General features: G+C 39.7%; 1 protein-coding gene across 3 annotated transcripts in view; it reads left to right on the top strand.

Annotated features, from left to right (window-relative positions):
* The first annotated feature begins 5,343 nt into the window (after positions 1 to 5,343).
* Positions 5,344 to 26,213, top strand: part of LOC139122013 (transmembrane protein 221-like) — a 34,011-nt gene continuing 13,141 nt past the window's right edge. Inside the window, exons 1-2 of one of the 3 annotated variants that reach the window (XM_070687357.1) lie at positions 5,344 to 5,588; positions 7,096 to 7,262. The gene's annotated coding sequence lies outside the window, so the exon portion shown is untranslated. Of the gene's footprint in view, positions 5,589 to 7,095; positions 7,263 to 9,750; positions 9,844 to 14,096; positions 14,499 to 26,213 lie in introns of those variants that run through there. The other 2 variants (XM_070687359.1, XM_070687358.1) reach the window with 2 other exon arrangements.

Here is a 26,213-nt window from a genome sequence, read left to right as displayed (position 1 = left end):
CGTGAATAAGGACAATCTGGATCAGTTTCTATAAGTAGGCCACCATAGGTGACTATTTGGACTGTTTAGCCTATAGGCCCTATATACGAAGGTGCATTGGTCTGCCTCTAGGCCAACGTAAGGAAAGTCTTTCTAAAATTTAGTGTAAAACAGTCAAAATGGAACCAAATAGGGTGTTTGAAAGTTGAAGATCAATTTCTAGTTAACGTTTTCCATTCTAAAAATAAAGTGTGTTTCAATTTTGGGTAAATTGAATTCGGACCTTTAGCAAGGATATGCCCCTTTTGTGATTTTTTTCTGAAAATGTATTCACATGACTTGTTGCTCGTCTACACTGTGGAGAATGAGAAATTATAAGATAGGCTTCCCTTTTATCATATTTTCATGAATTAAGGCCTTCAAGATTAGTAAGGGTATATGCGCTTTGAAGGGAAAAGATGGTCTATAACAGTTAACGAAATTGCGCATAGGATTTATAGATTCGGCTGCAGTTATTAGTAATGTAAGACATTTGAAACTAAATCTGATTTCGGCGCCGGCTTTGAAACTGCCAGCAGCTATAGCGACAACAGTGAATCTGATCTGGTCTCAGGGGCCTGCAGCTCTGATAACGATGGTCGTCTGTGATGCCTACTCTGGTCTATATTTCGTTCAGAATGTATACATCGTACAAGCAGACATGTGAACAAACAGTGAAACCATGGAGGTAGAAACGATGAGCATGATCACTATGTCTGCAACTTCGTCACATCACAGTAACTTCCTCACAGCAAACCATCACAGACCATACCATTGTACAGCGCCGTACGGCGTACGGATAATGGGGTATGCACAAGTTTCGTTGGATTTCAAGTCTATAAACTTTCAGCTAGGACGCATACTTGTGGAGGTAAATTGAAAAAGTTTGCAACTGTAGACTGCTTGGTAGAATGCAAATGTGGACAGGGCTGATTTTTACGCATGCCTGCTTGATTCTGCATGCTGCCCGCCTGCCGCCCCCACCATCGTTCACTGTATGCAGTACAGTAGCTCGAGGTTTTAACCACCGTTACATTTGATTGTGAATGCAGTACAACCCAAGGCAAAACTTCGAGCTATGTACCACAGCTACAGTGCACCATGTGTCATCACTCACTGCAATAATTGTACAAGTCCGGGATCGGACAAGCGCAACATTAGCCAACACGAAAGAAGCCATCGCAGCTACATGCACGCATGTCCATGTGTCATTGCCCCTCCGGATTCCCAAATCAGACCACCACCACAACTTGACCAAGTATTCAACAACCATCATTGCAAAGATACGGTGCTGTGATCTGCTCTACCGGAAGAAACTTGCACCTGCCCTGTCATGAATTACCTATTTTTACATTTTCCCAAAGCAAGATTGGTAATGCCTATAATTGTAGATTGCTAAGGGAGCCTTCATTGTTTATTGAGGAGGGGAAAGAGTATGGGGTAGTTTTACAAAATGGTTATCCGAGGGGGTCAAATTTTAGAATAGACAGTTTAATGGGTTATATCATAGACAGTAGAGAAACTACTGTTCTTGGTTATATTTAATAAAAGATTTGTATTAAACTATAACATAATGAAGAACCCCTAATCATATCTAGCCCTTAAAAAGTTCACAAGACCTCTGAACGTCTTTGGTGAATGAGAGACGTAGGAAACTAACTGGGAGAAAGTCATCAGTACATAGGTAAACTAGGATAAATGTCTAGGAAATACAATATTATTATTAATATCATAATTCTAATATATGAAATATTAGGGCTCAAAATTAATGGTAGTCCCTGGACAATCAAACCTTGCCTTTTGACAACTAAATTCTGGAAATGGCTGTCCAACGGTACTATCACTTATTGTGGTATGGTTTTGAACAAAATTTTAGTTTGGAAGTGCTTTTACGCACTGACATAGACTTGCTCCAAGTCTCAGTGGACATATATTGAAGGAATAAATGTCAGCAGACTGTCACGGTAATCAGGTAGGCTGTTTTATAGATTGTTAGGTGAACGCCTTGGTCATCCAGTAACTGCTGCCGAGAAAAGCAAAGCAGCTGGGAGCTAGTCTAGCATTGACCTGGCTGATGACCGAATAAAAATTACACTACATGAGAGATGTTGTTAGACTGTTCATTTGTTGTCAGATTTTTTAGAAATAGTAATCGTGTAATTTAATTGAAGCTAATAGAGCTTAAAGCAGACTACCTGATGTATTCTCATACTGCTAATTTTCAGACTGGTTGTCCACTTAGACTTCCAAATAAAAGAGTTAATTTTGAGCACTGAATATTAATTATTATCAATAAAATGGTTCTTCAAATTTCATCTGGAAAGCACTCCCTTTCTACACTAGTATTTGAAAAATCATTGAACGGGTACGGATCACACTTGACATGCGCAGTCTTCAGGACCTCCAATATATTACATATATGTATGTGTATAAAACAGTACTTACATTAGTGTTTTATAAAACACTACTATATTGGACGCCCAAAGACTGCAAATGTCAAGTGTGATCTCTACCCCATTCAATTATCTATCGAATTTTCACATAATTTCACAAATATTGACGGAACATAAATCATAATCCATGATTCTGTTGTCAGGGATTCATATCTACATCACAGACAGAGAATGACATCCCTAAACCAGGACAACAATAGCGCCCTCTGTAGTACGTTGTAGATATAACCTCACTTTGCAGGCAAAACATTGCTTATTGAGATTCCATTTTAACGAATATAAATTTACACATGATAAGGTTTTCTAGATAGTATAGGGCAGGTTTGCCAACACTCTTCACCTCTGTCAGTTAATACAGGCATAAATTTGTACCCTTCACTTGTCAGACTAGCTGTTCATGCCAGTATAATGAGTTTCTGCTTATCATACTATTTTAGGGACTGGTCAGTTTCTTCAGCCTGGGGGGGGGGGGGCCGGTGGATTATTTTTTGCGGACGTCAAAAGTGGCTGACCCCCCCTATTCCAAATTTTGAAAACAGGGTGACCCCCCTATTCCAAATTTCTAAAACAGGGTGACCCCCCCCCCCGGGCGCGACAAAGGTAAAACAAAAGATGGACATATATATATATATATATATATATATATATATATATATATATAATATATATATATTATATATATATATATATATATATATATATTGTATTTTACATTTTACATATATTTATATTTTAAATAGTCATTCTATGTTTTAGTGAAATTGTTGACATGTCAGTTGTAAGATAGGAATTTCAAAGTGTCAATCTTAAAGTTTAAATACAGTACATTTTGAATGAGCTGTATTTTGAATGAGCTGTGAATGTATTTCACACTTTCTCTGCTTAACCAGATGTCCTGAACTGTTGTACAGAAATGGATGTCAATCATTAATATCAAAGAGGAAAAAGCAGTGAATCAAAAACTTTGATGGGTGTTAAGACTTGCCAACCATCCAATTAAATCTACTGAGGAGCCATAGAGAGCTTTTTTAGCCAAATCTGATGTGTACAGTGTCTGAGAGGACCTTTTCTTGTGTAACATTGAAACCATAAAAGCACAGCTAATAATGACAAAAACTGCCTTTTTTAACTGTTATTTTGTTCATAAAAAAGCATCTTTCTACAGAAAACCTATGAAACAAAGGAAAATAATTGCATCAATGAGAAGGAAAGATATCTTGTCATTTTCTATCTCTAAAATAAGTCACTGTATCAAATATATATTGTGAAATATTTGTGCATGTTGCTTTCTCATACTGAATTCTTAAAGAGAGAACAGAAAAGTATCAGGAATTTGTCATCCTTTTCATATGAAATGCAGATTTCATAATGGTACACTTTCACTTAGCAAACATCAAGATATCTCTGAAAGTATGGCGCCCGAAGGGCGCGCCAAAAAATATGAAACATCCTGATATCTCTGATATATATGCCTTGTATATTAAAGTCATGCACCTGAAGGGCATGCTGAAAGATGTATGATATATTAAAGTAATGAGCTTGAAGAGCACGCTGAAAAATATTGAACATACAGATATCTCTGATGTATGTATGCTTGATATGTTAAAGTTGGGCGTGCTGAAAAATATGACTGATTATTAAGTTACGCGCCCGAAGGGCGCGCCGAAAAATACAACTGAATGATGAATTTTGTGGCTGACACTAGCATTTTAGGCAATGATGAGCCTGTGTCAAAATTCAAAAACACACTGACCCCCCCATTGGGCATTTCAAAAACATGGTGACCCCCCCATCACCAAAGTCAAAAACAGGGTGACCTCCCCCCCCGCCCATGAATCCACCGCGCCCCCCCCCCCCAGGCTGAAGAAACTGACCAGTCCCTTATGGTTTTGATCTTAGTGATCTTTATATAAAAGAATTTGAAGTATGTTAAGGAGGCACTTTACAACCCACGGAGGCATTAATTTCTTCAAAAATATCAACAACCAAGATACGGAAAAGCAGTTTCATAAGATCCAGTAGGTATATATGTAGTGTTGAGCCGCAAAGATCTGTGTGTGGAAAGTACTGCATTCAGGTAGCTATACCATGAAAGCAGCTTGTTCCCCACTGTTGAAGTCTATTAGTTATGCTTCCTGCACTCCATGTGAGCAATGTAACAACCTTCACTGTGTAGTTGTTAAAATCCAAGTCGTGCATTCATTGCGAATGGTTGCAAATCATTCTGTGGTCACACTGGCAAGCATTATTGCAAAACTTGCATTTGATTTCAAACCATCTTATGAAAAAAGACATATACAGCTAATGGGGCTTTAAAGTAAATAACAATAATGTATCATACTATGGTTTGCTGTGTTTTATTCAGGCTTTGACATTGCAGGTTTTGTGGGGCTTGGTAATCCAAGCATACTCTGCTTGTTTGACGTATAAAGGGATCCATTGCACTCTTTGCTTTCAATCAATATATCCTAAGAAGTGTAAGTGCAAAGACTGGTGCTTGTTGCCATGACAGCAAGGCAAACAATGTACCAGACACAATATCAATGTCCAGGCTCAAATTTCAGAACACATAATATTTGCTACCATGATGGTTCATTTTTGGAGGTTAAGATTATGATTTACCTTGAACAGTTGATCATTGGTTCCTGCTGAATAGGATTAATGTGCACCGTTATCTCAGTAACTTTTATTATCGGCAAGTTGTTTGTTATTTTCAAGTTCTTGCAATTGGTTTAATCTGTAAGTCAAATAGACTGCTGGCTGCCGCCTTATCTGAGCCTTCCAGCAGCATTGTTTGTGAAATAAAATCAAACGTCAGACTCAACACGTGCAATCCCGAGTGATTACATAATAATTGACGTCTGTGAATGGTGCACTGGTGTTATACCTTCCATGACTGTGTGTCTTTCTTTTTTAGCTGGTTGAACAAAAAGTGTCAGAAGCAACCAAGATTGTGATTATGTTATCATTGGCATGGTAACTGTTCACACGGCGACTTGGAGATGTAAGCTCCCCACTTCCAGTTTGTGAGCCAAACGTCAACTCACATTGGCCATAGTTGTGGTCAGCAGATATTATCAAAGTACATGAAGAACAATGGTAGCGATTTTACAAAGGGTAAGAGATTTATCACCATGTTACATTTACAGTTATTGCTTGTAATGATAATTAGTCAGTAACCATCAATTTTTTCTTATCACTCCTCCTAATTGCCCCATGACAAGTATGTATACAAATTGGATTAGTTAAGTTCATTCACGTTTTACAGATTATTGATTTTGAGTTTTTTGTCAGCTCGGAGACTTACAACTTGACAGGTGAATGGCCTATTCACACATTCAATGTGAATGGTTTATTTATGAAGCAACTGTAAATGTCCAGTAGTACAGTGAAACAGTCGATATAGTTTCCATGAGTTCTGTTTGATATAAATTTTTATATACATTTGTTAGTGTAACTCTTATCAGTGTTTCCTAATTGCAGCATTCATTTCACCGTATCTTGTATAACATTACTGTAAATGATAATATGGGTGATCTTTGCATGCAGATACAAGGAAACTATTGAAAATCAACTACTGATAAAATAACCTGTGAAATTATAGATAACAAATTGCAAGAGATTAAAAAATACTGAAAAGATGCATTTTTATATTTATCCACTTTAAAGACCTCAATTTCAAGTGTGCAAGTCCATGGAGGTATGGTGTGCTACCTCCATGGCAGGCTGTGTAGAGCTGAGACATTTCTTGAGTGACAAATCTCAATAATTCCACATTGCTCCAAAATTGGCATAAATCTATGAATATAATTATTAAGCAGAGAATGTAGCCACTTCTGTTTGTATTATAAAGTGTTTCATGTCCATGCAAGGTGTGAATGCAAATGTTTTCTGTGACTGCTAGGTATCAACATAGACGTAACGTCCATGGTATCAGAGACTGTTACGCTGCTTTTGTTCTTGCTACAATGCTACAATGACATTTGTTTCAGAACAGTCTGAATTTTTTTGCCGCCATACACTTCTTTCAAAGAAACATACAACACTTTTAAACACAAAGCTATATTACCTGCAGAAATTTAGATCACAAAAAGAAATGTAATGTCAGCTAAGTACACTGAATTTGTTGGAGTCTTATTCAGTCTTTTCAAGTGTCGTCCATTGTGCAATCAGGAGATTTATCGATTAATAATTGGCAGGTTCCAGATGAGGAGATTTGATTGATCACATTGAATGGGCTGGCCGCAAGTCGTCAGTGAATGAAAACACTGGCCCAGGTCCCTTGTTGATTTCACTCCGGAATTGACATAGAGTGAGAACGGCCAGGACTATTCTGTTAACAGATTTGCATCACAAAAGAAATTCCAGGCATTGTCAATTGGCAGGAGTGTACTTCGCATGCCACTGGTCCAGTGTGTTCATCTTATGCTAAATATATACACCTACCTCTGATGTGGACCTTCCCGCCAGCCAAACGTTCAACTCCGTCAGTGCCAACCCTATACACCCACCCACACAGACATTAGAATTTGCAAGGAATGTAGGGTAGGCAAGGAGTGTACCAATAGCTGACTGTGTAAGGAGATTGTAACCTGTGTCCTTGATGGTCCCATTCCCATTCCAGAAACAACTGCTGGACTTAACTGTCACTCCAAAACTTGAAGCCTGTGGAAGTGTGAAGGTCATAGGTGCTCTCTGACAGGCCAATGTTTGGCCATTTACTGTAACCGCATTCAGCAACGTGTGTGTGGTGAAACCACAACAACAGTGAAGAAGTGAATGATCAATCAGGTATGTCAACTACTGAATTCATTCTGCCTTGATTGCGGCAAAGTCACTATCAAAGTCACCAAAGATAAGTGAAAGGCCAATATGCTCTGTAGCTTATCTGTTAAAATACTTTATCCCTTTTTAATGCAGTCGGCTTTAACTTTCATTTACCATACCAATTTTCAAGCAATTTGAGGTATAAATTATACTGCAGTGAAGTTAGTACCAGTGAAAATATGACTGAAGTTACTGTCAGCAGGAATGTAAAAATCACAGTTTATAAACTACTCTTTCTTTTCTTTTAGCCATTAGAACATAAAATGACTGTAGTTTCTGGTTTCATGCTTTACAATGCGCAGCGGGGAGTTGCACCACAAGGATGTATAGACTGGTCACAGTGTAGCTTGCATACTGTGTGTGTGCCAACACACTGCAACAATCAGAGATCAGATTCAATATGCAGATTGTGTAACATTAGAAGAGGTAGTATTAAATTGCCTGTGAATAACACATGTTTTTGTAGTCTTAAATTTGAAGGCTACAGACTCATGATGGCTGCGAAGTTTGTGAGAATTGGCTCACACATGCACTTATAAATGCATGGAGGCAAAGCAAACGTCTTTGATGTTAGTTTTTAGGAACCACTTGTCGCACTTTGTCAACAATAACTGAGGCGCATCTGCTGAATGAACAGATTTGAATACATGCACACTAGAACTGACTTCAGAGTGGAGTCTGACACCTTTTAATTACCTTTAACAAAGCTAAAACAAAAGCTGAACATGTAAACAATACAATAGTACCAGTAACACTGTGCTGTTGTTTGTACTGGCATCAGCCTTGTACCGGCTTTTCAATCAAAACTATACTGCTCATCAAACTATTTTAATTTCTTTCTGTCAACTTTACAAGTGTCAAACTAGATGTCAGAATTGGTAAAGTTGAGACAACAATACCCAAACAAAACACATTAGTGAGTGGGTGTAGTGCAACAATGTCCTCAGCTCTTTAAAATTATGAGATAATTATGATGCAAGGTGCAATGCACAGGAATTCAATTCTATGTGGTGACAGCTGCTGGCCATTTGTATAGAATTCTACAATTAATTTAGGACTGATTGTTTTTTGTCTAATGCTCTTATAGGCTTGATAAAACCATGATAAGTCTCTATCAAGGCCCTTGCTTTGATTTCATTCAGTAGCATTGTTATGTCCATGCAGCATTCAGTAAAGATTCCAATGGCTTTGAGGGTGTGAATAATAGTGCATTACAATCGTCAGGGCAGGGCTGATTTTAATATATTTCAATACTACCAAAGACATGCAATTTGACTAATATACATTTTCAATTCAGAGTATGCGGGTAAGATGGTAGTTGTGTGTTATTTTCAGTGTAGGAATTACAAAGCTCTGTATTCACAGAAAAGTTTGCTGCGTTTTGATTATTGATTTGTCAGTAGTGTGTGACTGACCGTACAAGGACACTGTCAGTGAAGTCCTACAGAAACACACTTGTGATAAAGATTTGCTGAACCTCACTGACCTTTGACCTACTATTTTGACTGTGGTTTGCAGATTGTCAACACATAAAACATGAAGAGTGCTAATCGATTGAAAAACATTGCTTGCTGTTTGTTTCAACTCTTTGGACTTTGAAATATCATTGATTCAAAGTTTGATATAATCAATAATAATCTTTAATGGTGTGGTGCATGTAGAAATAAGGCAAATACCTCAAAGTACAATACTGTGAACTTTTCCTGACATTGTATTGGATTAGTGTAATGTGTACATAACAACCAAAATAGATCATCCTTGTGTTAAAACCAAAGATTTGTCTTGCTGTTCTGTGTTGCTAGTGTTATAAGCAGACAATAAGGTATGGAAAAACAACAGAATATGTGTGATTTTTGTCTCTATGATCCAGGTATCAAACTTTCAGAGAATTAATAAATCTACACACAATTTGCAAGTACAGTAAGCACCGACAGTCAACAGGTACTAGTTATATAATATGAATCATATGTGTCTGTTTTTGGCTAAAAATATTCTAAAAGCTGCCAAAAATGTTAAAGTTTTAATTATTAATACATAACAAAGTCTTATTATTACAAATTATTTTCAAATGACTAGGGGCCAAAATTCTCATTGTCTGGATTCCTGATACCCATATCTTTGCTGTTTGAGTATTCTCAATGCAGTAACCCAGAGACCTATAATAGGCACTCATGGTTGTTTGCTGACAGTGTTTGCCTATGAACCACAATTGTCTGCTTTCCCAATACCATTCCCAGCCTAGTCTTCAGCTTTATATACAGTGTATCTTGTTGCCAGGTTGGTTGGTGTACTCTACAGTTCTCTGAATCAAGTAGAAATTAAGCGCCTTCTGATTGGTGGGTAGGAATAGGCAGGTCAGATTTAGATAGTTTTCAACCAACCAGGTGCAGCTTTTCTGTGAACGAAAAAATGTACCATATCAAACACAGCGTGCCATAAAATTTAACAATTTGCCATCCAAAGATAGTATACAGATTCAGAGTGAGGGAACAGTTGGAAAATTGGAGGAAGTACATGTAACTGTGACTACAGATCTGAAACAATTGTAAGTAGACTCCGCCTCTAGGGGAATAACCGGGCATATAGTGTAACCCAGAATATGTGACCTAGCTGCCAGTATCAAAGCTTTAATTGTTCCACCACTGGCCATTGTATTCTATGAAATTCAACCATCCAGATGTTTTTGTGAATGTGACCTGAAATGAAATTAATTATATAAAATGTCATTTCAGGTCATGAGAGTCCTATTAACCCCAGTGAGATTACATAGGAAAAAGTTGCCCTTTTATGTTAGGTTTTAAATCAAGAATGCGATAAATAGATAAACTTTTAGAACCCACGATGAATATCAGCGTAACAGCTGATAATGTGGTTATAAACCCTACAGTACTTTATGCCCTAATGAGTTTGGTTGAACAGTAATTCAATTATTAGGATATACTCCTGGTATATGGAGATGCAAATATATGTTATCACTTTCTTTTTATGTCCAAGAGTGGCTGAGACTCAGAGTATGATATGATATGAAGATTTTTTGACCACGGCTGTGTCAGCAAGCTGCCATATGCCTGGTAATATACACGTGATATTTCACACTTCTCAGTGAGTACATGGCTACTGGAGGAAAAGCAATTATTAATCTAACATCATCAAAAAAATTGCAAAGACAGCAGCCTTGTCCCTTCTGTGATATGGATCAAATAGGTGTGGTGAGAAAAGCTACTTTATTACCCCATCTTACAGCGCTAACAATGTATTGCGTTCAGGCAAATGGCAAGTGCCTGAAGCAGTTTCCCATCGCATGAACAGCAGCACACCCACCATTACTGAGTTAGCAGATACTCTATTCATATACTGGAGTACATGTTCAGCCACTGGAACGACCCGTTACAACTCATGCAAATAGTTGAATATTATTCCATTCAATATTAATAATTTGCACATACATAAACAGCAGCATATTGTTTGAATTTTCACAGAAATTTGAACCGCTCTGTGGTATATTTTGTTAGTTGGTTTTCATCTACGGGTACTGGTACAGAAGCTGAGCCGGTATATTTGCACAGACAACTAGCCCACATCATGTAACAAAGGAGACTTCACAAAATAGTGTCCCATAACCACTCCACCATCTTAGTGTTGTAATCAGAATACAAATGACAGATGTTTTTGCCTCCTGGTGTTATTTTTGTGTGTTGCCCCAGGCTGACATTGTTTTGTTGCATTCAAATTGGGCTGATTGCTAGCAACTGAACATGTCTGGCATGAACAAGTTTCCCACGCACATAACAAGCGAAAAAAGAGATTGCAAAAATCGTCAGATGATTGTTTAATTGCGATATCTTGAAGTAGGTCAGTTGGAACTACCAGTCTGAAGCTCAGTGCATGCCCTGTGTTAGTTGTACACTGTGTATTGTGCATGGCCCACTGCTACAATTTGCATTCAATCCAGTGTTCTGCCACAAAACATTCCTGCCATAGGGAGAGATGGCTGCCATAGTGATCTGTACTGAGGACAATTCATCACCAACTGGTACTTGCACACTATCATTCTCCCCTTTGAGCTGTTATAATTCATAGCTTGTGTCAGGGGCATTGCGTGTCAGTGTAAACAATTGTGACACTTTGTGAAGTATATTTGTTGTGCACAGATTTTTACAAGATAGGATGTCGGTAACACAAAACTGGTGAGGACATGCCGTTGTTTATTGGTTCTTCATGCATCCGGTATATATAGAGATAATATCAATTCCTGACCTGACAATTATATTTCCACTTCTAATGTAAGATAGGGACACAACTGAAGAATACTTGGCCCATTTACCTCCTGGTGTTAATCAGTCTATAGCTGAGGGTGCCTTAGTTTCATGATGAATAAATACAAACATACCTCTTAGGATGGTGTTCGCATTGTCCTGCAGTGATGCGTGGGCCCATCCAGTCTTGCCTAAGTTACAGAGACCATAGACCCTCGAGAAAAACGTTTTTCTTGAGAAAACGTTTTTCTCGAGGGTCTATGCAGAGACCAAGACTTCATCTCATCTTTGGTATTAAGATAGAAAGAATCTCCAAGCAAAATTAGGTTGACAGGCGCTGTATGTGCACAATCTCAATAAAAATATGTCACAGGAGCGCACAAAATGTACATCACACAGTACTGTAATCTTAGTAATGGAAAACAATCAAACATGGGCAAGTCCATAAATGATGTTGGATTGAAGTGTGAAATTTGTTTGTTACAATAGAAACTTACAGCCAATGTGCAAGGTTTGAAACCACATGCTTGATTGCACCAATGTAGGTTAAATCCTCATTGTTAGGGACAGACAATTAAATCTATGGAGGAAGTAGTCAAAATATGGCTTCATGTGAAGTTTTTGCTTTTAAAGATTTACATGTTTTTGTGAGAGAGAATGGCTTTTTGCCAAATTATTAAAGTCGAAATCTCTTTTGTAGTTTCTATTCATGTGAACATTTTTTTTCACAAAGGAGCCATGGCTGCAAATTTCTTTCTCAGTTTTTCACTGCAGAATGCTTTGTGTACTGATCACTTCCTCCCTGCATCAACAGGTCTGTAGTCCCTTAAGGGATGTAAATTATCGAAGACCAGATCAAAAACCGGAATTTCTTTTCTGTATTTATTTCCATTTTAAGTCATGTGAATGGAGAAATTCCACTCCACATTGCTCCATCTAGACAATTGGTATGGTCCAGGGAAGGTATTTCTTTGAAAGCGAACTTAATGTATGGAATATTCTTGTGAAGAAATGAGATTGAAATTAGCAAGGGAATCTCAGTCGACCACATTCCTACATCAGTTGTCTTTGTTCATGATAGTGTCCATGATTAGCCATAAGATCCCTTTCATTTGAGTTCATCAAACGACCATCTGTGGTAGCTCTCATGAAAACCATCTGTGTAATAACTACTGGTATCATTTGTATAACATGGTCCTCTATGCAGGTTAACCACCTGTTGAATGGTGTACTCAGAGAGGCAATGTACCGTACATGTACTTATAATAGCATGCATTAGAAAACTAGACATCGGAAAACAACAGGAAGGATTTCTTCTGTCACAAAGTTTTAGAAAAACAGTACAGATTTGTATAAGCTCTTGAAAACTGCAGAACGCAATAGGATAATTGGGAAAATCTGCATGATGAGATCAGCCAGGGATGAATGGCTTAGAGAGACAGCAGTTTGATCTTATTAAGTAAGCTAAAGGAAGAAGCATGCATTTGCATTTGTCCCAATGGGAATAGTGACTACTGAGGAAAAGTCTTTAAAGTAAAGACTATTAGTTTGCAAAACAGTCCACCCACATTCCCCCTCTCAGTGTTATGAAACCATCATGGTCTTTTTAATGGTAATCTTCACAGTGGAGTTCCGGCACTTTTCTGAGTTAGACTAATAGATTATATTTTGGCTGCATTCATGTATGATACTCTACAAATCCATCAGAAGTGTTGTGAAAACATTTTTCTGTTCGGCAGTTAGCCTAGAATCCTATTCCGTCCGCTTGCCTCTGTACCTCCGATCCACTTCCGAGTGGATCGGAGGTACGGAGGCAAGCGGACGGAATAGGATTCTAGGCTATTCGGCAGTTGACGTAGAAGTTAACTTTGTCAGGGTAAGAGGTGCAAAGACTTGAAGGAGTAAGCATATCTTGTGGTTTGTGGTCAAGAACCAACATTTTTTAGCTTGGACCAATGATTCTGGCATTCCTGTGAACCAACAGACCAGTGAAAACTAACACGCATGTGATGAAGCATTCACTATACAGTAATGCGGAGGTAGCCATCCATCCATTCATCAGACATACAGTGACTGAAGATAACTGGTACTATACTTTTGCTGAATGTCTGTTTAGGTTTTGTATTGCTGTTGTACAGGTATACATTTGTCAAAGTCAGTTTTGATGATATATTTCAATGCAGTAGTTTATAATTTATGTATATCACTTCCAAAAATTATAGGTATTTTGTCTGTGAATTGTCACCAACAATAACATTATTTCAAAAAATACCAGACAAGAGTGACAAAGAGTCCAAATTTCATACAAATGTACATATGTTGAACGTTCATGTTTAATCTATAATTACCTTTTGTTTTGTTGTGTTGAACATTTCTACACAGATTCTGCCGGACATTCCAAAAATATTTTCTATTGTGTTGACTTGTCAACAAAGAAAGATAACCCCAGAAGATATATATTACTTTAGTATGAAACACAAAAGCCAACGAATATTATTACCATTTGTCACGATGTGTTTCTATTGTCAGGAGACATATTACACCAGCTTTTGGAAAATGCTGTGTGTGTAGAGTTCTACATCATGTCACGGGTATGGCAGTATTTTTCTGAGTGCATCTGTAATACATTCAGGAAGTGATAGACGGTGTTGCCCAGCATCTGTATGACCTTTCTATTCTTATCATCACGGCTGCAATACAGCAGACAATATGTTGGCCTCACATTCATAAATTAAATGACAAAAGGTTTATGCTGATGGCTGATGGCGTTCCCTTGGTGGGTGATCATAGGTGAAGGTTTTTGTAGCTAGCACGTTCATTTGAGGTGGAGGTGTTTGAAGGAGTATATCTACGTGGATCTTATGGTGACCACAGTTATATGAATCCCGATTATTGATGTTATTGATTTAGTATCTTGTCTTGTAGTGAGCTGAGCTACTTCAAGGTAAGCTGGTTTTTATACCAAAAACCTTTGATTGGACGTAGTTTTTCAATATCTGCCGATTCAGATGATGTGGGCTATAACAAACAAAAGAGATTCAGTGAGTGACTTTGATACAAACTTTTCATCGTGGCACCTTTACTAATAAACCAGTATCATTTAATCATTCAATACATATTCTGTAAGTGCTGATATTCTAGCCTCTACTAGGTCTTCAAATAATTCAGCTGCAAAAATTCTTTGATTTAAAAGATTATGACTCTTTTAAAAATAGATTTCTTTGTAACTACCCTTCTAATTTTGCCAATTTTACAGAATTTACAATTTTACAATAACCCAACCAGATCTATCACTTCCCCATCTGCTTAGTCTGTAAAATGCAGTATTTTCACCAACTTGCCAAGTTAAATTGACAGGAAAAAATGATGTTTACAGTATCTATGTTTTCAGGGGTTTTCAAATATTGTCAAGTTTTTGTTGAAATGCAAGGTATAGGACAGGTTATAATGCCTCACTGGGTTTTAACAAACTTGTCCTGACTTTGATATATGAACTTTGCAATAGTTCAAATGCAAGTAATTGTTTACTTGTGCATTTCACATAGTGAAATATCTGTGACAGACACCAAAATGTCACAGGTAAATTAATGATTGGGATAATGTCACAGTGCCTATTTTGAGTGTTGGATATATGTATTTAAGCAATAAAGCACACCCACCGATGGTATACCACGAGATTTTGACCAGTTCACGACATATATGCACGAGCGAGAGTGAGTGCATATATGAAGTGAAATGGTCAAAATCGAGTGGTATACCATCGCTGGGTGTGATTTATTGCTATTATATCATAACAGTATATTGAAATTCTGGTATGGAATGTCATAAAAGGACTTTTCCTCAAGCCGAGAGCCAGTGCATATGCCAACCGTGGTATATCGCCAATATACCACGGTTCGTTTCGCGTCTCGACCAATCAGATCACTGTATTTGCACCATCAATATACTGGTATGATATAATTCACAGTACATCATATGTGAGTGCATGTTTAACATCACACTGTGCTTCCATTGGAGCCGACAACTCTGTCTTTCTGCACAAGACCCTGTGAATTGTAGTTCTGAGGTATTAAATTTCAAATGAGTACTTTTTCAGCCTAAAACAGCCCAATGAAGTCACAACAGAGTAACATATGGACATATCTCACATCATCACAACAGTGTTACTAAATCAATTGTACAAATCCAAATCATAATGTACCGTTCAACTCATTAATCAACTTTGACAAGAATACTTAATTCTGTTCAATAGTTCAAGTCCATGCCATTTTTCCCATTAATACTTACTACAAGGCAATGATGCCAAGAGTGGCATCCACTCTTGCTGGTATCCCATGTCGTAACATAACATATTAACCTATAGCTAAGTTATAATTTTGTATACCCTACCCCCACATTCGTTTTTCAAGAAAACAAGCAGACAGATAGATGAAACCAAACATTTGAAACAGATTTATTTAGGGACAAAAATCTGACACAAGGATATTCATGTCAAGTAAAGTCATCCCTTACATCACAAGGTTACTATATTGATCTACCTTTTGTTTGAATGTATTGCAATTGTCTTTGAGATCATTCCAAAAAAGTGTTTCTAACGTCCACTGTGGTTTAATTGTATGTTAATATACTGCTCATAACTCTGTGTCCATGAAATTTACTGTGATTGTAATCTCTTAATAGTAAAGAAAGTGACCCACTCAAGGATATTTTGTGTCATAAAATTGTAACCTTAACATATTAGTATCAGGAGATCTACTTATGAAGGGCATATAACATCTTTTTATTGCCAAAATTTATGAAATTTATGTATCATTATTATGTCTCCCTATATAACCAGTCATAGATGTATACACTGTATACATAATGCTGTATTCACTTCAGTCAATATCCAAAAAATCTAGAGGTGAATATGAAATTTTTACATTTCTCCAAGACAATATATGTAAACAGGAACAGCAGTAAATTGCTGATATCACGTTTTTCAATGACCAGTGTTTTATTCAAATCTGATCACAATGTCTGTTTGAAAGTTGCTGTATCACTGGAGCTGCAATTGTACAGCCAGTAGAGTGAATGGCAATGCTTTTATGATGTAAATCACAGAACTGGAAGCAAAGACTCAGTGACAGTCCCTGCTGGACAATAAAAGCATTGTAGTATGGTGTATAGTTTACAATGAAGAATCACAAAACCATAGAGCAAACCTTTTCCTGCCAAGTCGGTGAAAATCCGCTTGAAATTCGGTGTAGCTAGAATCTGAGCAGCCACGGCCGTTATCCTGCCAAGGCGGTGGAAATCGGGCTACTTTTTGGTACCCCCTTTCCTGCCTAGTCGACGGAACTACGTGTAGCAAACCCTTGCTCGCGCTAGGGGTCGTTCGAGGACAGGTTTTGGGCGAGGAACGGCGTTTGCTCTCGAAATGGGTTCACAGAGAGTCCAACGACAGGGAAGGTGCGGAAGCTACCCAGCCAGTCCCCCACCCCGGTGGGGGACTGTTTTTTTGGGGGGGACGAGTAGCGTACTTGGCAGTTTAGCACGTTGACGTATTCTAGCGGAGTTTGGGTTAACTTGGCTCTGAGGCACTACATAGATTGCGGCCGAAATTGACCGTCTCGGCAACGCTAATCTGTAAGGCAACCGCCTAAGACCGCCTCAGCTGGCGGTGCAATTTTTTGCCAATGGTGCGAGACGAAAATCACGGACTTGGTCCTGATTGACGGGAGTGCGGACGGATTTGACGGACTCGGCTTGATTAGTCCCTGACATGGAACTGATCTGAACGGACTTGAGCGACATTTGTGAAGGGTAACCACCGCTTTTAACCGACTTGTTACCTTCTCGAAAAGACTACCCACTCAGATGTCGGACGTTGTCGGCTGCACTTGGCTCTAGACGTTCAAGCCGTGCAACGAAACACACCGCCTCAGCCTTGCCATTCACGAACATGGCCTCAAAATTTGATACCATTGTTCACCGACTTGGCGGCTGTGGTTAGGTGCGTGAACCGTTGTTCACCGACTTGTTACGCCTATGTTGTCCCTGTGAAGTTCGGCTAACGGCCGAGTCTAACGGGAGTTGGCAGACCTGTGTTTGGTTTATACCGTAGTATGACCGACTCAGGTAGAGGTACCTGTCGGTATATTCCGAGTTTTACGCACTCGGGCGTCAATGACGGGTCGTCATCACCGCTGATGACGTAGACGTGCTGGCCACGTTATTTGAAGGAGCCATGTTTGCCCAACGGACGAGGCCGAGACAGCTGTTGACAATTTTGGCATCCTTCATCTTTGACCGCCTTAGTTGGGTAAGCCGCTCGGCAGGCGACGGTTATGACCTAAACAAGCCGCTGAAGCACTGTTCGTTGCCGTACAAGAACGAGACGGCCAGTCCATTACTGCTTAATGGGCGATCTGTCGGGTTGGCTTGTCACCGACTTGGATGACAATACGCCCTGCGCAGGCGTACTTAGAAGGGACATGAGGTTAAAGAGACGGGTTTCCACCCGTACTAAACATGGGCTTGGGCCAACGTCCTTGGGTGGCAGGTGCGCATGCCACGTACCCAGCTGGACGGAATGTCAAGTTGAGATGCTAATGACATTGACTATGTTATGCTAAGTGCTCGAGGGATTTGCATCGCAAATGAGTATTATTAGCATATCAAATGGTGCGGACAGGCAATTTACATGACGGGTAGGAATGTCAGCGCCGGTTGGTGGACTGATTGCCGTAGGTCCATTATAATAACAGGTGTATGCATATATTAACACCCCTGCGTCCAATCATGTCCAGGGCTTTGTTTCCCTGTGGCTTTAAAAGGGAGGGACCTGCTAGTCTGTCGACACTGTTCCAGACATGAGCTTGACGGACCGCAAAAGTTTTCTGAAGGCGAGCAGACGACTGAAGCTCAAAGATGCAGAGTCTCCGGGCGGTAGTGGTAGCGATCGTTGTGATGTCCCTAGTAAACGTTCTAAGAAGTCGGGCAAGAAACGCTCCCGTAAGGCGAAGCCATCTCCGGCTGAAAAACCCAGTGGTAAGCGTAAACGTAAGAGCGATCATTCTGCCGATGAGGATGATGACGGGTCACCGGTTGCCAGTGGTTCTCACCCGGCTGCTCCGGGAGAGACTACTTCACCTGCAGAGACTACATCTGCTCTTGTGGGAGATACTTCACCTGCACAGACTACGTCTGCTGCTGCTAGTGAGACAGTGAGTAACGAGACGGCTGATGCCATTGGTTCTCCCCCGGCTGCTCCGGGAGAGACACCACCTGTTGCGTGCACCATGAGCCCTCATCCTGCGTCAGGAGAGGTTCCTGTGCCCAGTGCGAAAGAGCTTGAGTCCTCGTCATCAGCAGAGGCTGCCCAGCCCGCTCCTGCCATAGTTTCGTGTGCTGCAATGTCCCCCGCCGAAAAAGATAGTGCGGAGGGTTCGTTATCAGGATAGCCCACCTGATTTTGAGCCAGATATGATCCTTGATGCCGCTACGGGCGAGTTCAGGCCCAGACGCCCAGACGACGGTGATATCACCGCTGAGTCCGACTCGGAGGTTGACGAGGATGCGGCAGAGGACATGACTTTTATGACAGGCAGTATGTAGGTGAGGCAAGCTCTGACGACGATAGTGACGTTGCTGCTGTGTTGGCGGAGGACGACACCCTCCTGTCTGGCGTATGTCGGAGACTACCGATGCTAATATATTTGAGGAGACCGATTTTGACCATGAGAGAGGACCGACTTTCACCTTGCCCAGCCACTCCCGTGAGCTCGATTACTTTTTTAAGTTTATTCCAGCTACACTGATCAGATGGCCAAGGACGAGACTAATAAATACGCCAAATTCCACCAGCGATATATCGCTAGGAAAATAGATAAATACTGGCGTAACGCTGACTACCGAGAGGTGCAGGCGTTCATTGGCGTCTTAGTCTGTATGGGTATCGACCGTAAATCATCAGTGGAGGATTATTGGTCTAGCGATCCCTTTCTGAGAAACCAGGGTATTTCTACTGTGATTACCCGCAGTCGCTTTCAGCAGCTTATGCGATACTTTCATCTGGCAGACCCAGAGAACGATCCACGTTGTGATCCTGATGAGGCACGCCGCCGACGTCGGTGTCAGGAGGATCCCCTGTATAAAATCAATCCATGGATGGAGCCCATAGTTGACCGGTGCGTAAATAATTATAAGATGGGTAGAGAGATCTCCATCGACGAGGGCATGGTGCGATTTAAGGGCCGTTCTAAATTTAAGCAGAGATTACCGCATAAGCCTGATCAAGACGGTTTCAAGATATGGCAGCTGTGCGACTCCACCACTGCATACATCGCTAACTTTGCACCGTACCTAGGTGTGAAATTTCGGGATCGGACTGATGGGAGACGGCAGGAGCGAGGTGTGGTGAAAAGAATTACGATGGAGCTGGTCCAGCCATTCTGTGGATATAATCACAGCCTATTCTGTGATAGCCTGTTTAGCACGGTCGTTACTGCTAGAGAGCTGATGGAGACCGGGATCTACGTGGTCGGGAGTTTAAACCGCCGTAATCGTCGCACCATGCCCCCTCAATTAATTCCGCCGGGTAAGAGGAAGCGCCTTCCTCTGTCTGTTGGGGATATGAAAGCCACGACCAGAACGGACTCTCGTCTTAACATCACTGCTTATCAGGATAGTAACGCTCAGGTGCTGATCTTGAATACGGTCTATCCACCCTTGGAGTGCGTGCCAGTGGGGGAGGGAGACGAGCGGCGACAAGTGCCTCTGTCGCTGTATAATTATCGCCGGTACATGGGAGGCGTCGACCGAGCCAACCAGAAGCGCAAGTACTTTCACACTGGGCGCAAGAACCACAGATGGTGGACATATCTGGCATGTTACCTGATTGATGTTGCCCTGGTAAATGCATATATATGCTTCAAGCATGTACACCCTGATAGTAAGCTGACCCATAAGATGTTTCATCTGCGTGTCGGGAAACAACTCATTGGCGGTTATTGTGGGCGATCGCAGCCCAGTGTGAGAGAGGGCGGGGGCACCGTTTTTCTTGACTCGTACATCAATCCACAAATCAGCCGATGCACGTTGTCAGCCGTTTGGAGGGGCGGCAGAATGCTGTAAAGTATGCAGCAGAGAGGGTAAGACCACTGCGAGCGGACAACTGTCTGAGACGTCCAAAGGATGTAGTCTGTGCGGGGTTCATCTTCACGAGGGCGAGTGTTTTGCGGCTTTTCATCATCGCATGATGCTACGAGGTAAGAGGAGCATTGGCGTGCAGACCTCTACTCACACAGCCCCGACGACACCCATCAGCAAGAGAACCCGACGTAAATAACGGACAGGGGACAGCTTCGCCTAACAGTGGCTTGACTGTATTCTTAACACGGACCATGATCACATTTTGAGCACGGTTGTGCCGTTTGTTTGTGCTTTACGATCCCGCTGATTGTAAATTGAAACACGGATTATTTTGTACAATCCCCCGATTGTAATCTTTGTAACACGGACCATGCACTCGGACGTCGAGACAGACTCTGAGATTTATTATTCGCATAATGTAAATTATTCCCGAATAAAATACTATCTATGGATCGCATATTTTCGTTTGTTTTGTTTAGACGGATTATTTTGTACAATTCCCCCTATTATAATTTTTGAAACACGGATCTGCCACCCCGATTGTAATTTTTGAAACACGGACCATGCACTCGGACGTCGAGACAGACTCCGAGATTTATTGTTCGGCATAATGTAATTATTCCCGAATAAAATACTATCTATGATCGCATATTTTCGTTTGTTTTGTTTTTACCCCCACTTTCGTTTTTGGCAGATCCGTAAGGACGCTATAGTAATGGATGAACGTGCGTTGTATCACGTGGGAGGGGCACAGCCCAACGGAGGCTGTGCTCGTGCGACGTAGACGTTGTACCAACCATCTGTCGTTGGGGTTAGTGCATAGAGCAGTTGCACTGTCCAGAGCTAAGGTGGTACAAAACTGCACCTTAGTAACAACTGCACAACTAACCTGTTAGGAAACGGTAACACTAACGAGCTAAGTGTTCACTGAACTGGCCAAACTACGTACACGCCTTCCTTCAATGGCGGAACTATGTCGTTGACACTACGTCAAAGCAGACTGCACTGTGCGACTCTTCCAAGTTGTTCAAAGTACGTGGCCAAGTGACACAACCCAGGGGAAACAGGACAGGTTTGAGGGTGCTGCCGCACCCATAGCACTAACCCCTGGGTCTTCTACTAACCCACGAGAGAGGTGACGTTTCCCCGGTGTGGCCGTGCGTGCCGGCGAACGAGCTTTACTTCCGCGAAAGTAAGCTAGAAAAGGGCATAAAAGTGCACGTCCCCCGGGGCAAACAACGCCCGTGACCTCGTCATTTTCTGGACACAACCTCATCAGCGGTTGCCCCTCTATACGGGCATGCAAAAATTTTTGAAGTCTAACACGTATATGGTCGGTAATCGTACCCCGAAAATGCGGTATTTTCCCGCCAAATGCCTGGCAGGAAAGCGTGCAGGAGAGCCTATCTTCTGTAGACACGGAAAAGGGGGCCGGTTTTGACCGACTTGGCAGGATAACGGACAGGGGCGCTCGGCAGGAAAAGGGATACGTATAGTCAGTACTAGCAGGGTTCTACTGACACTCACTGTGTGAGATAATGCACAGCAAATCAGCTGTACTCTCGATGGCTGAAAGATACCTGCTATTGATTACCGGTAGCTGGTAATTCCAGTATGCTTTAAATAGGTCAAAATTGATAGGATACACCAACACAGTGACAGTCAGTAGCATATGGCACTCAAAACTAAATTTAACCAATTTCTAGATAATTCTGAACCATGAACTTTGAATATTTTTCAATTTTCACTTAATGTTTCATCAAGGTACATAAAATTTTTTCAGATGTATAGAAAGTAAATAAAAAAAATATATACATGTATATAATATAAATATATTATATATATATATATATATATATATTATATATATATATATATATATATATATTATATATATATATATATATACATGACATGTATGTGTGTGTGCGTGTGTGTGTTATGATGTGAAAGCATGACATGAAAATATTTTAAGTTAATGGTATAATATAGCAAAAGTAGTGATGATGATAATAATGATGATAATAATAATCATAACCATAATCATAAAATTACTCAAAATGGTAGGTAAAAAATCAAAAAGATTTTTTAACATTAGCACTATAGGGATGTTAGAGTCAACTGTGAGTTGCCCTGTATTTGTAATATTTGCTTGATGAAAAATCTTACACATTACAATGACATTATTGTACACGCAATAAATTTGAATCCAGATCAGCTTTGTCTTCTTTACTGTAACTATCTCTGAGCAAATGGCTAATGACCAAAAGAATGGATACAGTTTCTGCTGTCAACCAACCAATTGCAATATGCAAGTAAACATTAATTTGGCAAGGAGATACGCCCTTGGGCTAGCCAAATTGACTTTGCCAAATTTCAGGATACAGCCAACATAATTGGTACCAGCATACCTGTGATAACTTTGTCCAAACTTTGCACAAATGCAGTGAGCAATCTTGTATCGCTCTGTAAGAGAGCAAACATAATTGACATCCAAATATGTAAATTATTGATTGGATGCTTCATGATCCCAGCTGAACATGAGCAAGATTTACTACAACTTAATTTTAGTTACAAAACAGCGAAATAGATTGATTTGAACATGAAGGCCGATCTCTGCGTGATCGTAAGTACAATACAGTATTTGTTTTTAATTTTCCACAAGGCAATTTTAGTCAATTGCAGGTTAAGCTAATGAAAGTCTGGTTTGGCAAATAATTTTGAGCTTGCCAAAGTGCTAGGATATCATAAAATCTGTTGTTGAAACTCGGTTGTACGATATCGACAAGACATTTAGTGAATATATTATCACACACAAACACCAAAAAGAATTTGGTATGTGTTATAGAATTAACTTACAAACACACAACATGATTTTTGGATCTTACACTGGCTATTTTAAAGCGTGACAGATATAATAAGGCCTAAAATACTTAGACCTGACATCTGTTGCTTGGTATAGTAGTAATTCACTGCAAGGAAAAAAAGTTGTTGCATATGGTACACTAAGAACCAAACGGTGTCAACTCATTGACATGTTTTGTTTCTGTAAATTGGTAATATGTAAAAATTCCTAATTATTTTATTATGGCTATTGAATTCAATGATGATTTATGACTGTGTTGATTCCAATAACACCATCGAGGAAAAATATTTTTCTGAAATACCGGTAGTTGGGCAGCATTTACTGTAATACCTGCAGTGCATGCTTTTTTGCAGAGCAGGAATGACTGGACATTTGAGCCTGATTCAAAGAGAAAACGGACAACTCAGTTGTGCACGCACAATCTACAGTGTGCATGCTAGTCCAAAATAAAAAGTTGAGAAAATTTCAATAATTTGATGCGTCCATGTACTTATCAGTGAATATGTATGATTAAGCCTCAGTATGGCACAGTGTTAAATTCACACATTCTCATCTATACTCAATGACTATCGTCATCTACCTGTAAACTACTCAAAAGTATGTATCATGGATGCCTTGACAAACAGCAATGATAGTTGAAATTATATCGGTATACATATGTGTCAAAATTTGTTCACACTGTATTGTAAAAAAGTTTACTTTGTAAGCCATGTTTTCAACTCTACAATGGTATGGCTTTGAGTTAATCTAATTTACTGGTATCAATTTGTTTGCATAAACATTACCTCTATAGTTATCAGCTCCACAAGATTGAACAGGTGCAAGTATACAATGTACCTGTTCAATAACTGTGTCAATGTCAAGATTATCCAACCATGAGAAACTAACTGTTCAGTGTACATGTGTTTGAAAAATTGTAAATTAATTGCCAGTTAATGCAAATAGTATTACTGTTAACTACAGTGTGCATGGCTTTTATAAACAGTCAGTGTGTCACTACTCCAAATGTACACCTATTCCAAATGTACACCTATTCCAAATGTACACCTATCCCAAATGTACACCTATTCCAAATGTAGGCCTATCCAGATAAACCAGTGATGGTGTCGGAAATGATGAAACTTGACCACTTTCACTAAAACTGTATCATTGGCAGTGTAGTGTGACAACATCAGATACTGAGCCATAGATGGGAAGCCAAGCATATCTGTGCAGTACGGTAAATGCTGTAACTGTATATACAAGTGTTGAGTTTGGAAGAACTGGGCTGTGACTAATGTTAGGGACATAGAAAGTGCCAAGCATGGGTGCATGCAACTGCAAGTACTGAACAATGTCAGTGCTAAGGTTGATGAACCTGATTATAACTAGGGCACCTACAAATGGTCTGGTAGAATTTTTGTGGAGGGAGAATACAGGAATAGAAATAATAATACAAAAAACTGTGAACTGTGAACTGTAGGTGAACTAAAAATTTTTTTTAATGTGTTAAACTGCCCTAATATTATCAGTGGGATTTTTCCTCACTTTCATTCAAAATTCCATATCGCTGATTGGCCTTTCAAAATCAACCTTTCTGGTTAATATCTTGATAAAAATGATGAAGCACCATAATGCATAGTTTTCCTTTGAAACACAGGGTATTAGCAATTTCATCTATAAACTTGAAATAAAATTCCAAGAGTGTGTGGTGATGATATGTTTTGTTTAGTCTTGCAGACCTCATAATCAGCAAAGAAATTTCTGCATGTTGAAAATTCTAGTTTAAGTAGATGCAAAATATCCGTCATCTCTAATGGATTTTACGTCTCCAAAGTGCTATCAGTCAACTTTATAGTGACATTGACATCCTGTACTACTCTGTGATCAGACTTTAGCCCAAAACAAAGCAATGCACAGTAGTCTATTGCAGATAATATGCTATGAGCTGAGGTCACCTCCAATTGCACAGAATGGTCTATTAGCCCACTCTCTTAAGGAGTCCTTGCACTCTTTTCAGCTCAGTTTCGGACAATACGTCTCATTGATACTTCAGCATCAATGGTTTGAACACTTGACATTGAAATATTCAATTCCCTGGTTACATGGATATGCCAAGTTCAAAAAAGCAATATCCACAGTCTCTTGATAAGCCTATATATGAACCAGGGCAAATGACAATTTTTTATAAGAATTCATTTGCAGTTTGAATTGTTTTGAAAAGTCATTAACACAAGGAATATTCTCGTTTTCATGGGAAATAATATTTACTATAAAACCTGCATAGTCTTTAGTGTATACTGGTAGAGTGGTGGATTTTGTTTGTTGTATACTTTCATACAGGATCAAGGTCATGATTTGGTCTGTTGTCATAGGTGACAGTATAGCGCTGTACAACCAAGTGAAATGGTAGTCAGCCTTCAATAAATTTACCACATCATCTGGTAGGGTTAGAAACAGAAAAGTTTGTGTGTGATTTTTAATGGAAAATTGAATTGTCTGTTCACCAAATTGGTTGTACATCTTTGCTTTACACAACTTTCGCTCCACCCCCCCCCCCCACCTCCATCCTTTCCCAAGCTTGAAAACAGGTTTTTGAGTATGTCAAAATACCAATCTACCATGATATGAGGCTTTTCTTCTGTAAAGAGTTAGTTTGTCAAAATACAATGTCATTTG

The sequence above is a fragment of the Ptychodera flava genome, chromosome 21 (genome assembly GCF_041260155.1).
Source record: "Ptychodera flava strain L36383 chromosome 21, AS_Pfla_20210202, whole genome shotgun sequence".
In the NCBI taxonomy this organism is placed as follows: domain Eukaryota; kingdom Metazoa; phylum Hemichordata; class Enteropneusta; family Ptychoderidae; genus Ptychodera; species Ptychodera flava.
This window is presented reverse-complemented; position numbering and strand designations above follow the sequence as displayed.